The sequence below is a fragment of the Microcaecilia unicolor genome, chromosome 10 (assembly GCF_901765095.1).
Source record: "Microcaecilia unicolor chromosome 10, aMicUni1.1, whole genome shotgun sequence".
Taxonomy (NCBI): Eukaryota; Metazoa; Chordata; class Amphibia; order Gymnophiona; family Siphonopidae; genus Microcaecilia; species Microcaecilia unicolor.
Window position 1 is genome coordinate 213,889,097 of NC_044040.1, and position 12,643 is coordinate 213,901,739.

General features: G+C 43.7%; 1 protein-coding gene across 4 annotated transcripts in view; it reads right to left on the reverse strand.

The window, feature by feature from the left end:
• The window catches only part of LPP (LIM domain containing preferred translocation partner in lipoma), a 618,364-nt gene that overhangs the window by 371,986 nt on the left and 233,735 nt on the right, over positions 1-12,643 (reverse strand). The gene's annotated exons all lie outside the window — the stretch shown is intronic.

Sequence of the window (12,643 nt, forward strand, 5' to 3'; positions counted from 1 at the left end):
GCTGGGCAGACTTATACGGTCTGTGCCACAGCCGGTGGTTGGGAGGCGGGGATAGTGCTGGGCAGACTTATACGGTCTGTGCCCTGAAGAGCACAGGTACAAATCAAAGTAGGGTATACACAAAAAGTAGCACATATGAGTTATCTTGTTGGGCAGACTGGATGGACCGTGCAGGTCTTTTTCTGCCGTCATCTACTATGTTACTATGTTACAGCAAGAATACGTTGGAGATAGGCAATAAACAATTAAAGTAAAAATATTAAAACAACAGTACACATCATGGTGTGGAGGGGCGTTTTCAAAAAATCAGAATTGGGATGTCATGCTCGTATCGTCCAAAAACAAATGGTCTCTCTCTCAGCCAATTTCAAACAGGAAAAATGTCTAGATTTTCTGCCTGGAAAGGGTGTGAGATGAACATTTTTGTGCTGAGAATGTCCAAAATGAATAGCTGTTTTCTAAAATGAAACATCCAGCCTATGAATGGTAAAAAAAAAAAACATTCAGGCAGAGCAGAAAAGTAGCCTAGTGCTTATTTATTATTTAGATTTTGCTCACACCTTTTTCAGTAGTAGCTCAAGGTGAGTTACATTCAGGTACTCTGGATATTTGTCTGTCCCAGGAGGGCTCACAATCTAAGTTTGTACCTGAGGCAATGGAGGGTTAATTGACTTGCCCAAGATCACAAGGAGCAGCAGTGGGATTTGAACCGGCCACCTCTGGATTGCAAGAGGGGTGCTCTAACCACTAGGCCACTCCTCCACCCCAAAGAATCTTGCTACTCTTTGGGGTTCTACATGGAATGTTGCTACACTTTGAAATTCTGCATGGAATCTTGTTATTCTTTAGAATTCTAGAATCTTTATTTATTTAGATTTTGCTCACACCTTTTCAGTAGTAGCTCAAGGTGAGTTATGTTCAGGTACTCTGGATATTTCTCTGTCCCAGGAGGGCTCACAATCTAAGTTTGTACCTGAGGCAATGGAGGGTTAAGTGACTTGCCCAAGATCACAAGGAGCAGCAGTGGGATCTGAACCTGCCATTTCTGGATTGCAAGACCGGTGCTCTAACCAGTAGGCCATTCCTCCACTCCAGAATCTTGCTATTCTTTGGGGGGTTCTACATGGAATGTCATTACTGTTTGAGATTTTGCACGGAATCTTGTTATTCTTTAGATTTCTAGAATCTTTATTTATTTCCATTTTGCTCACACCTTTTTCAGTAATAGCTCAAGGTGAGTTACACTCAGGTACAGTGCGGTGGACTTTAAACGGAGGGACACCGGTTCAAATCCACTTTAACTCTTAGGGGCCCTTTTACTAAGCCGCATAAGCGTCTACGTGCACCCGATGCATGCCAAAATGGACTTACCGCCCGGTTACTGCGTGGTTCTCGCGGTAATTTCATTTTTGGCGTGCATCCGATACACGCGGCTGAAAAATAATTTTTTATTTTCAGACACGAGCCAAGTGGCATTTGACACGTGTAGGTCATTACTGCCCGATTACCGCGTGAGACTTTACCGCTAGGTCAATGGCTGGCGGTAAGGTCGCAGACCCAAAACGGACGCGCGGCAATTTTGATTTTGCCGCACGTCCATTTTCGGCAAAAATTTTTAAAAAGGCCTTTTTTTTTTTTTTTACAAGCATGCTGAAAAATGGATCGTCAAGCGCCCAAAACCCACGCCTACACTACCGCAAGCCATTTTTCAGCACACCTTAATAAAAGGACTGAATCGGGTCTTAATACATCCTAAATCTAAGACTTGGACGTTTCCTTCCTATTGTAATTCTTTTGAAAAGAATTTACACTATTTTTTTTTGTTACATTTGTACCCCGCACTTTCCCACTCATGGCAGGCTCAATGCGGCTTACACGGGGCAATAGAAGGTTAAGTGACTTGCCCAGAGTCACAAGGAGCTGCCTGTGCCGGGAGTCGAACTCAGTTCCTCAGTTCCCCAGGACCAAAGTCCACCACCCTAACCACGAGGCCACTCCTCCTGGGGTTTTCAATTACTACGAAACACTTATCAGGATCATAAATGGACAAAAAAATGTGACTGTATTATCCCACTCTTAAAAAAAGCATTGGCTACCAGTCACATAGGATAACCTTCAAGATCCTTTCTTTGGTATATAAAATCTTTCACTCTGGGATACCATCTTCTCTATCATGATACCTTACCCCTTACAACTAGATCTTTGAGACCCTTACAACACAATTTATCAGTAGGTTCCACCACTCTACAACATTCACCCAGACTCTATTAAAGACACTATATTCAGTGTCATGGGCTCCACCCTCTGGAATCTTCTCCCAAATCATCTACACATATAACCTTCACATGTACAAGTGAGGAAACAGTTGAAAGTGTTTCCTTTTAATGATGCCTTTGGATGTGGTAAATGGAACCTTTCGACATGCTTGGAGTATGGGCCTTAACCGCATGGCCTTCTCTGCCTCTTTATTCTAGTATATTTTGGATGTATTTCCCTCTATTCCCTATCTCTTTTTTTACTCTGCAACTCAGCTTAGCGGGGTTTTAAAAAGGTTTGGACGGCTTCCTCAAGGAGAAGTCCACTGACCATTATTAAAATGGACTTGGGGAAAATCCACTGCTTATTTCTGGGATAAGCAGCATAAAATGTTTTGTACTTTTTTGGGATCTTGCCAGGTATTTGTGACCTGGATTGGCCACTGTTGGAAACAGGATGATGCTGGGCTTGATGGACCTTTGGTCTGTCCCAGTCATTTTTGTAAATGACTGTGCCGATATTTTCTAACAGTGGTATACTGAGCTCAATAAATTAAACATACAGAGAGATAAGATAGGTCTGTCATACTTCTATCTAAACTCCTGTTACTCTTAAGTCAGAAATGGTGCACATTTTGTAACAAGTTCTGCCGTAATAACTACGGAAGAGGCTGGATTTTTATGAGACAAGACACAATCAGAACAAACATGATCTGAGAAACAACAACAAAACAGGATGTGATTGAGGAATTAGGTCAATGGAGGGAGACAGACAAATTGCAAATCAATATTGTGAACAACATCTACCCCTGGATTCCATAAAGGGCACAGAACTTAGGGGGGGCCCAAAAAAGGGTGCGGATCCTAGATCAATGTCCAAAATAATTTGTTAACGGGCGCCAATGATTTAATTATTGGAGCTAACAAGCACTCAATTGGCACTAATTATGATTTGGGTGTCAATCTGGCTGCACGCTATTCTGCAACAATGGGCGCCTACATTGGATCCTGTGTAACTCATAAGGGGGCGTGGCCATGGGAGGGGCATAGGCAGGTCAGGGACATTCATAAGTACATAAGTACATAAGTAGTGCCATACTGGGAAAGACCAAAGGTCCATCTAGCCCAGCATCCTGTCACCGACAGTGGGCAATCCAGGTCAAGGGCACCTGGCACGCTCCCCAAATGTAAAAACATTCCAGACAAGTTATACCTAAAAATGCGGAATTTTTCCAAGTCCATTTAATAGCGGTCTATGGACTTGTCCTTTAGGAATCTATCTAACCCCTTTTTAAACTCCGTCAAGCTAACCGCCCGTACCACGTTCTCCGGCAACGAATTCCAGAGTCTAATTACACGTTGGGTGAAGAAAAATTTTCTCCGATTCGTTTTAAATTTACCACACTGTAGCTTCAACTCATGCCCTCTAGTCCTAGTATTTTTGGATAGCGTGAACAGTCGCTTCACATCCACCCGATCCATTCCACTCATTATTTTATACACTTCTATCATATCTCCCCTCAGCCGTCTCTTCTCCAAGCTGAAAAGCCCTAGCCTTCTCAGCCTCTCTTCATAGGAAAGTCGTCCCATCCCCACTATCATTTTCGTCGCCCTTCGCTGTACCTTTTCCAATTCTACTATATCTTTTTTGAGATACGGAGACCAGTACTGAACACAATACTCCAGGTGCGGTCGCACCATGGAGCGATACAACGGCATTATAACATCCGCACACCTGGACTCCATACCCTTCCTAATAACACCCAACATTCTATTCGCTTTCCTAGCCGCAGCAGCACACTGAGCAGAAGGTTTCAGCGTATCATCGACGACGACACCCAGATCCCTTTCTTGATCCACACCCAGATCCCTTTCTTGATCATAAAAGATGCACGCAGTATTACAGAATAGCAGGGATCCGCAGCCAAGTTGCGTGCCTGGATTTACACCAGGTTTCTGAGTGCAGAATTCTGTAATCAACGTTATTCTACAAAGGGGGGCATAATCGAAAGGGATGTCCAAGTTTTGTTGAGGACGTCCTCACAAAACGTACTGATGGAGGGGCAGGGAAACCCGTATTATCGAAACAAGATGGACATCCATCTTTTGTTTCAATAATACGGTCGGGGACATCCAAATCTTGAAATTTAGGCTGTTCCTAGACTTGGTCGTTTCTGATTTTCGGCGATAATGAAAACCAAGGACGTCCATCTCAGAAACAAACAAATGCAAGCCCTTTGGTCATGGGAGGAGCCAGCATTTGCAGTGTACTGGTCTCCCTAACATGCTAGGACACCAACCGGGCACCCTAGGGGGCACTGCAGTGGACTTCATAAACTGCTCCCTTACCTTGTGTGCTGAGCCCCCCTAAACCCCCTAAAACCCACTATCCCCAACTGTGCACCACTACCATAGCCCTTACAGGTGAAGGGGGCACCTAGATGTGGGTACAGTGGGTTTGTGGTGGGTTTTGGAGGGCTCGCTGTTTCCTCCACAAACGTAGCAGGTGGGGGGGTGGGGGTGGGCCTGGGTCCGCCTGTCTGAAGTGCACTGCACCCACCAAAACTGCTCCAGGGACCTACATACTGCTGTCACAGACCTGAGTATGACATCTGAGGTTGACATAGAGACTGGCAAAAAATATCTTGAAAAATATATTTTGAGGGTGGGAGGGGGTTAGTGACCACTGGGGGAGTAAGGGGAGGTCATCTGGTCATTTCGGGCACCTTTATGTGCCTTGGTCGTAAGAAAAACATGACCATGTAAAGTCGTCCAAGTGCTCGTCAGGGACGTCCTTTTTTTCCATTATGGATTGAGGACATCCATGTGTTTGGCACGCCCAAGTCCCACCTTCGCTACGCCTACGACACGCCCCCTTGAACTTTGGCTGTCCCTGCGATGGAAAGCAGTTGGGGATGTCCAAAATCGGCTTTCGATTATACCGATTTGGACGACCCTGTGAGAAGGACATCCATCTTCCGATTTGTGTCAAAAGATGGGTGTCCTTCTCTTTCGAAAATGAGCCCAAAAGAGTGTTCATCCCGGAGACCGTTTTACAGACTCTCACTGAATGCCGAAATTGGCAGCTAATTTGTAAAATTTCCCCCCTAGTCTTCAAACATTCCTACTGATAATCTTAGCTGAAGGTAACAGATGTCAGTCGACAAGAGCCTGATAATATACCGGCTGCATGTTCGCAGGGGCAAGAATAGGAAGAGATTATGGAAGGAGATGTGAAACCATGCTCTGAAGCCAATGCTACAATCATATCCATATAGGGAAGAGCTGAGTATAAGTAATATACCGGAGGGCCAGGAAAACACAAAAAGAAAAACATATGATTGCAAAAATGTTTCCCAAAAAAAGCGAACCAGGGCTGCAATGAATTGCAAAGCTAGAGAAGATTCTCTTGTAAGTTGCAACATCTGTAGACAACAGGGAAGCTTTCTCTATCAATGTCCATTCCTGTGAACACAAAGACCCAATGAATTCTAAGTCTGAATAATGTGCTTGTGGGGAAGGAGAATTTTATCACCACATACCAGTTTTCACAGAGGACAACTATTATGGGCAATGGGAAGACTTACAAGCAGAACTTTCCACAAACTATTTAAAAAATTTACATCCAGGAAGTGAAAATGAAAAAAATTCACACACATTTTTTGGTAATTGCTTTTACTCCGTTGAGGCTTATTATTAAATAAATCTACAATTCAAGCTGATCAGTCACTCGGAACTGAGCATCCAAATGGCAGATGAAATTTAATGTGAACAAATGCAAAGTGATGCACATTGGGAATAACAGTTCAAATCATAGTTACCTGATGCTAGGGGTCTACCTCTGCACTCAAGAAAAAGATCTGGGTGTCACTGTAGACAACACGCTGAAATCCTCTGCCCAGTGCGCAGTGGTGGCCAAAAAAAAGCAAACAGGACGCTAGGAACATTTAGGAAAAGGATGCAAAATAAGGCCAAGAATATTATAATGCCTCTGTATCACTTCATGGTGCGACCTCATTTTGAGTATTGCATTCAGTTCTGGTCGCCGTATCTCAAAAAAATATATAATACAATTAGAAAAGGTTCAAAGAAGAGCGACTAAAATGATAAAGAGGATGGAACTCCTTCCAAACCAGGAAAGGCTAAAGAGGTTGGCGTTCTTCAGCTTGGAAAAGAGTCGGACGAGGGGAGATATGATTGAGGTCTACAAAATCTGAGTGGTGTAGAGCGGGTAAAAGTGAATCGATTTTTCACTCTTTCAAAAAGTAAAAAGACCGGTGGACACTTGATGAAATTACATGGAAATAGGAGGAAATATTCTTTCATTCAAAAAATAGTTAAGCTGTGGAAATTGTTGCTGGAGGATGCGGTAACAGTGGTTAGTGTAACTGGGTTTAAAAACGTTTTGGACGAGTTCCTGGAGGAAAAGTCCATAGTCTGCTATTGAGATGGATGTGGGGGAAGCCACTGCTTGCCCTAAGATTGGTAGAATGGAATGATGCTACTAATTGGGTTTCTGTCAGGTAACTGGGACCTGGATTGGCCACTTGGGCTAGATGGACCATTGGTCTGATCCGATATGGCTATTCTTATGTTATTAACTCAACTGCAGCTGGAAAGGAGGGGAAAGAACATTTTCTTATGCTGTTAAAGAGGCCAATGTACTTAGAATTTCCTGCCGGTTAGCGGCCTCTTCACAGGAAAGTTTGCTACACATGCAACTTACCTCTGTAGCAAATTTTCATCTGCAAATTATGTATATGCATTTGATTTACAAAGTCTTTCTCGTTCACCCATTTTTGCTAAATTGAAAGTTAATGAGCTGCTTTGCTTATTTTTGCATTGCAGCAGCTCATTAATTTTCAATTTAACTTTTCACAAATAGAACACACTATGCACAAAACTTCCACGTGCCAAGGCCACAAACTGTATGTTTTCTTTCACAAATGGAGTTTCATGTGAAAAAAACACATATGCAACCCCCCCCCTCCCCAAAAAACAAATGTTGGCATTATCTGCTGTTTCTCCCCTCAAGAAGCCTTCATCATGGAAAAAAACATGCCAAGTGCTTATTACTGCCAACCATTGGTAGTCATCACCAGTTATTTGCCAAGTTAGAGCCAGTTAGTCAGGAGTGGACTGACAGTGATCTGGGATCCTGGGCAATAAAGGTCATTGGGACCCCCCTAGCCGCTGCCCCCCTACGTACTTCAGCCCCCACTACCGCCACAGCTGCTGGCCCCCTCCCATACACTACAGTCCACCCGAGCCTCAGTGGGCCCTTCCCAGTCCTACTGGCTTCTTTGAGGGTAGGAAGGAACCCCACTCTTTCCTGTCCGCTACCACTACTCTGCCTGGTGCTGCCGTGCTTTCAAAATGGCTGCTGAGTGTTGTTTCTTCCTGCCCCCGCAGAGGCCGCTAGGGCCCTTCAAGGTGGAACCGGGGAGGGCCCACTGAGGATTGGGGGGGGGGGTGCTCTAGTGTGTGGAGGCGGTGGCGGAAAACGAGCTTCTGAGCCCTCAGGCACTGCCTGGTTGCCCGAACGGTCAGTCGGTCCCTGCAATTAGTTAATTGTGTTATGTGTGTAACTAGCCCTAATGTATAATTGTGAACTCAACTGTGGAGCTATGTTTAGGAGAGGACATGAAATGAGATTGAAGGGGGGCAGACTCAAGAAAAATGTCAGGAAGTATTTTTTGACAGAGAGAGTAGTGGATGCTTGGAATGCCCTCCCGCGGGAGGTGGTGGAAATGAAAACGGTAACGGAATTCAAACATGCGTGGGATAAACATAAAGGAATCCTGTTCAGAAGGAATGGATCCTAAGGAGCTTAGCCGAGATTGGGTGGCAGAGCCGGTGGCGGGAGTCGGGGATAGTGCTGGGCACACTTATACGGTCTGTGCCAGAGCTGGTGGTGGGAGGCGGGGCTGGTGGTTGGGAGGCGGGGATAGTGCTGGGCAGACTTATACGGTCTGTGCCAGAACCGGTGGTGGGAGGCGGAGATAGTGCTGGGCAGACTTGTACGGTCTATGCCCTGAGGGGGACGGGTACAAATCAAGGTAAGATATACACAAAAAGTAGCACATATGAGTTTATCTTGTTGGGCAGACTGGATGGACCGTGCAGGTCTTTTTCTGCCGTCATCTACTATGTTACATACCGTATATATTCAAAATAAGAAATCAATGAAGATTCAAGTGCAAAGGTTTGGATACCCTTCCGCTCAGTACTTTGTAAAATCTCCTTAAGCAGAAATAACGGCTTCCGAAAGTTTTCTGTAGCCGAACTCTTTCTATTTTTGTTTTTTTTCCGAATTTTTTCCCACTCTTCAACTTCAGGAATCTTCTTCGGTACCTGTTCTCGCGTTTAAGTCTGCAGACGAAAACACACTTCTGCTGCTGTAGAGTGGCAGCTGGTGAAACAGGGGTTTGGTACTGGAGCTCTGGCACCTGGGCCAGCGTCTTACTGGACTCATGCTTTGAGCCGGCCCTGTATGCAGATCACTGAGGTGTAACTATATTGTGGACCTGTCAACTAAACTTTTCAGCAATTTGTTTGCAGTGGTTTAAGGCTTCTGTTTTGCAAATCTAACCAGCTTTCTTCCAGTTCTTGTTTTGCTGTTCCAAATGTTTTTCTCGACTTCAAACACATAACTTCCATTTCTCAACAATATTTATGATTGTGGAAACTGCTAGCTGGAAGCGTTTAGACACTTCTTAAATCCCTTTCCTTCCTCGGTAAGAGTCATTTATCTTCATTTTCAAATGCTCAGGCAGCTGTTTGGAAGAGCAGTGGTTCAAAGTATAAAGCACACTCACAACTTGAGACAACACAAGAGTCAGTTTCTTTATTCTATGGTGCAATTGTCTTTTACTGACAACCCAACAAGTTAATCAACGTTTTGGGGGTCCTTATTAACAACCCTAGGGCCCTGTATACTAAGGTACGTTAGCATTCTTACTGCATGCTAAAACATAGCGCGTGCTAACGCTACAGACACCCGAAAGAATATATGGGTGTCTCTAGCATTAGCGCGCGCTAAAAACGTTAGTTCTCCTACAACGCTGCTTTTTTTCTCGATCTGCCATATTTGCTTTTATATTAATTTTCAATCTGTTAAAATCAGGAAATCAACAGCAATTATCCATGAAAACTGCAGAAGGATCTTGTCTTAACTTTACAATATTCAGCTTCTGTTTCATCTGCTGTTCACTGAAAGATATCATCGAGCAGGGATGCCCCAAAGCTTCGGACAAATGGCGCGTAACAGCGCTAGAAAACATTAAGTCATCCTGTTCAGCCTGGTGCCAGACTACAAACAATAACGACCCACACGCTACAGCATCCAGAATGAAGGTACAACACTTTGATAAGCGATAATGTCATACTTCCTTGCCAGCCTCCCACCTTCCGCCCACATGCAAATGCCAAAATATTTCTGAAATGTTTTAATAGCAATTACCCCTCATCATTCACAGTTTTTGCCCTTCAAAACCACTATCAAGGGTAAAAACGAATCCTAAAATGGATATTTCCCAAAAAAAGAAATGTTTGAAAGATTACAATTACTAAAGCAGCAGCACGTCTAGAAAAAAATAAAAAGCACCAGCAGGACACCACTGATACAAACCCGTTTTATATCCAGACACCTGCAATTAGAGCTGAGACTTATTCTTCTCTCTCTCTCTCTGAAATCAGACAGCATTACCGTGAAAGAAAAACTGTAAGTATAATCCATTCAAATTGCAGAATTAATAACGGTAGCCAAGCCAGCCAATTGATGACTTTATAGCTTTTCTCTATTAATACTCATAATAAAAATAGATAGGAATTGCTGGTGTAATTAGTGTATTCTCTCTACATTTCATATACAGATATATTATAATTTTATTTATTTTTTTTTTTTTACTAAAGGATTACACAGAATGACATCTGGTGGCCTTATGTAAAACTTCAAGAATTGAAATCAAAAAGGAATAACAAAGCCTCTGTCTTATCTTTGCAGTGATCACTGTGCTTCCAGGGGCCCTTTTACTAAGTTGCGTCAGCGTCTATGCGCGCCAAGATGGAGTTACCACCCGGCTACCGCGTGGCTGACACCCACAGGTCATTACCACCCGGTTACCGCTAGGTCAATGGCTGACGGTAAGGTCTCAGACCCAAAATGGATGCAGGTAATGGGTTTTATTTTTGCAGGCGTGCTGAAAAATGATTCTGCGAGCGCCCAAAACGCGCATCTGCACTACCCAAGGCCATTTTGCAGGGCACCTTAGTAAAAGAAGCCCTCAGTAACTATTTGGATGCTGATTCTGCTTTCTTACTATTGGTACGAAAGTTTATCTCAATCTATAAAGACGTTGTGTCAGGAACGAAAACAGGTGATCAATATTCTGGCTACTGGTTTTCTTCCCCTCTGTCTTTCCTCACCAACTACTTCACCCTTAATGTATCTGATTCTTTGTTACTAGATTGATGTAAGCCTTTTTACACTGATGTTAGCCTTTTTGAACTAATGTAAGCCACATTCAGCCTGTCCATGGGTGGGAAAGTGTGGGATATAAATGCTATAAATAAATAAATAAACTGATGACGACTGTTTGATTACTGATTCTTTTTTTTTGGTTACATTTGTGCCCTCCGCTTTCACACTCATGGCAGGCTCCATGCGGAGGGCAATGGAGGGTTAAGTGACTTGCCCATAGTCACAAGGAGCTGCCTGTGCCGGGAATCGAACTCAGTTCCTCAGTTCCCCAGGACCAAATTCCACCACCCTAACCACTAGGCCACTCCTCCACTGTTGCTACTATTTGAGATTCTACATGGAATGTTGCTATTCAACTAGCAACATTCCACGTAGAATCTCCAATAGTAGCAACATTCCACGTAGAATCTCCAATACTAGCAACATTCCACGTAGAATCTCCAATAGTATCTATTTTATTTTTGTTACATTTGTACCCTGCGCTTTCCCACTCATGGCAGGCTCAATGTGGCTTACATGGGGCAATGGAGGGTTAAGTGACTTGCCCAGAGTCACAAGGAGCTGCCTGTGCCTGAAGTGGGAATCGAACTCAGTTCCCCAGGACCAAAGTCCACCACCCTAACCACTAGGCCACTCCTCCACTCCTTACACTAAATACATATCTTTCATCTCAAGATAGTGTGGTAGAAACATAGTCATATGACAGCAGATAAAGACCACATGACCTATCCAGTCTGCTTTGCCACACCATCTACTAGCTCTTCTTCTCCTTGGGAGGGGCATGGGAAGGGCCGTGAGCATTTCTGGAAATTATGCGCACTGTTATAAAATACTCCCAATCCGTGCTGTTAGGAGTAGGCATCTATACCGGGTTTTACTTGGCGTAAATGGTTGGCATAATTTAGTCAGGGTCTGGGCACTACATGTATTCCATAAACCACATCTAACGTTAGGTGCGGGTGCTAAGCGCAGTTTTTTTTTCCCACGCTGATTTTTTTCAGTGCCCTTTATAGAATCTAGTCCCTTAGGCAACGGCTCCATGGTACTTTTCTCAGGCACTGCGGTTATATTGACCAGCACGCTAGTTAAGATTGAGAACGCGATGCACTAATGAATCTCAGTGTTAAATATGAGGCATTATGCTGAAACCCGGGCGGCTGCTTTTTCAGTATCTGGTCCTTTAATATGGAAAAACCTGGTTCCATAGAATCCATGTAAACTGCTTTGCTTGTACCACAGAAAGGCGGTATATCAAATCCACGATCCTTGACCCTGGTTGGCATTTCACAGTTTAAAAAAAACATCTGAAGGCACATTTATATTTCTGCAAGCATTCTCTTGTGATTAAATGATTTCAGCTGCTGGTAAGACAGAGGCCGATACAGTCTGTTATATACCCAAAACAGACCTTCTGCTGGACATGTTGTTTGTGTTATTGCATGTTTTTTTTTATTTATGCTTATCTTTAATGTAATCTGCCTAACATAGTAGCATAGTAAATGACGGCAGATAAAGACCTGTACGGTCCATCCAGTCTGCCCAACTAGATAAACTCATTTTACATGGTAAGTGATACTTTATATGTAGACCAGAGTTTGACTTGTCCTTGACATTCTCGGGGCACAGACCGTAGAAGTCTGCCCAGTACTGTTCTTGTACTAAGTTCTGAAGCTAACATTGAAGCCCCTTAAAATTCACACTCCAGCCCATCCCTATCTATTCAGTCACGATCAGGGCGTAGACCGTAGAAGTCTGCCCAGCTCCCGTTTTGTTTCCAATTACCGGCGTCACGGAACCATTCCTTCTAAACAGGATTCCTTTGTGTTTACCGTTTTCATCTCCACCACCTCCCGTGGAAGGGCATTGCACGTATCTATCACCCTCTCCGTGAAAAAATACTTCCTGA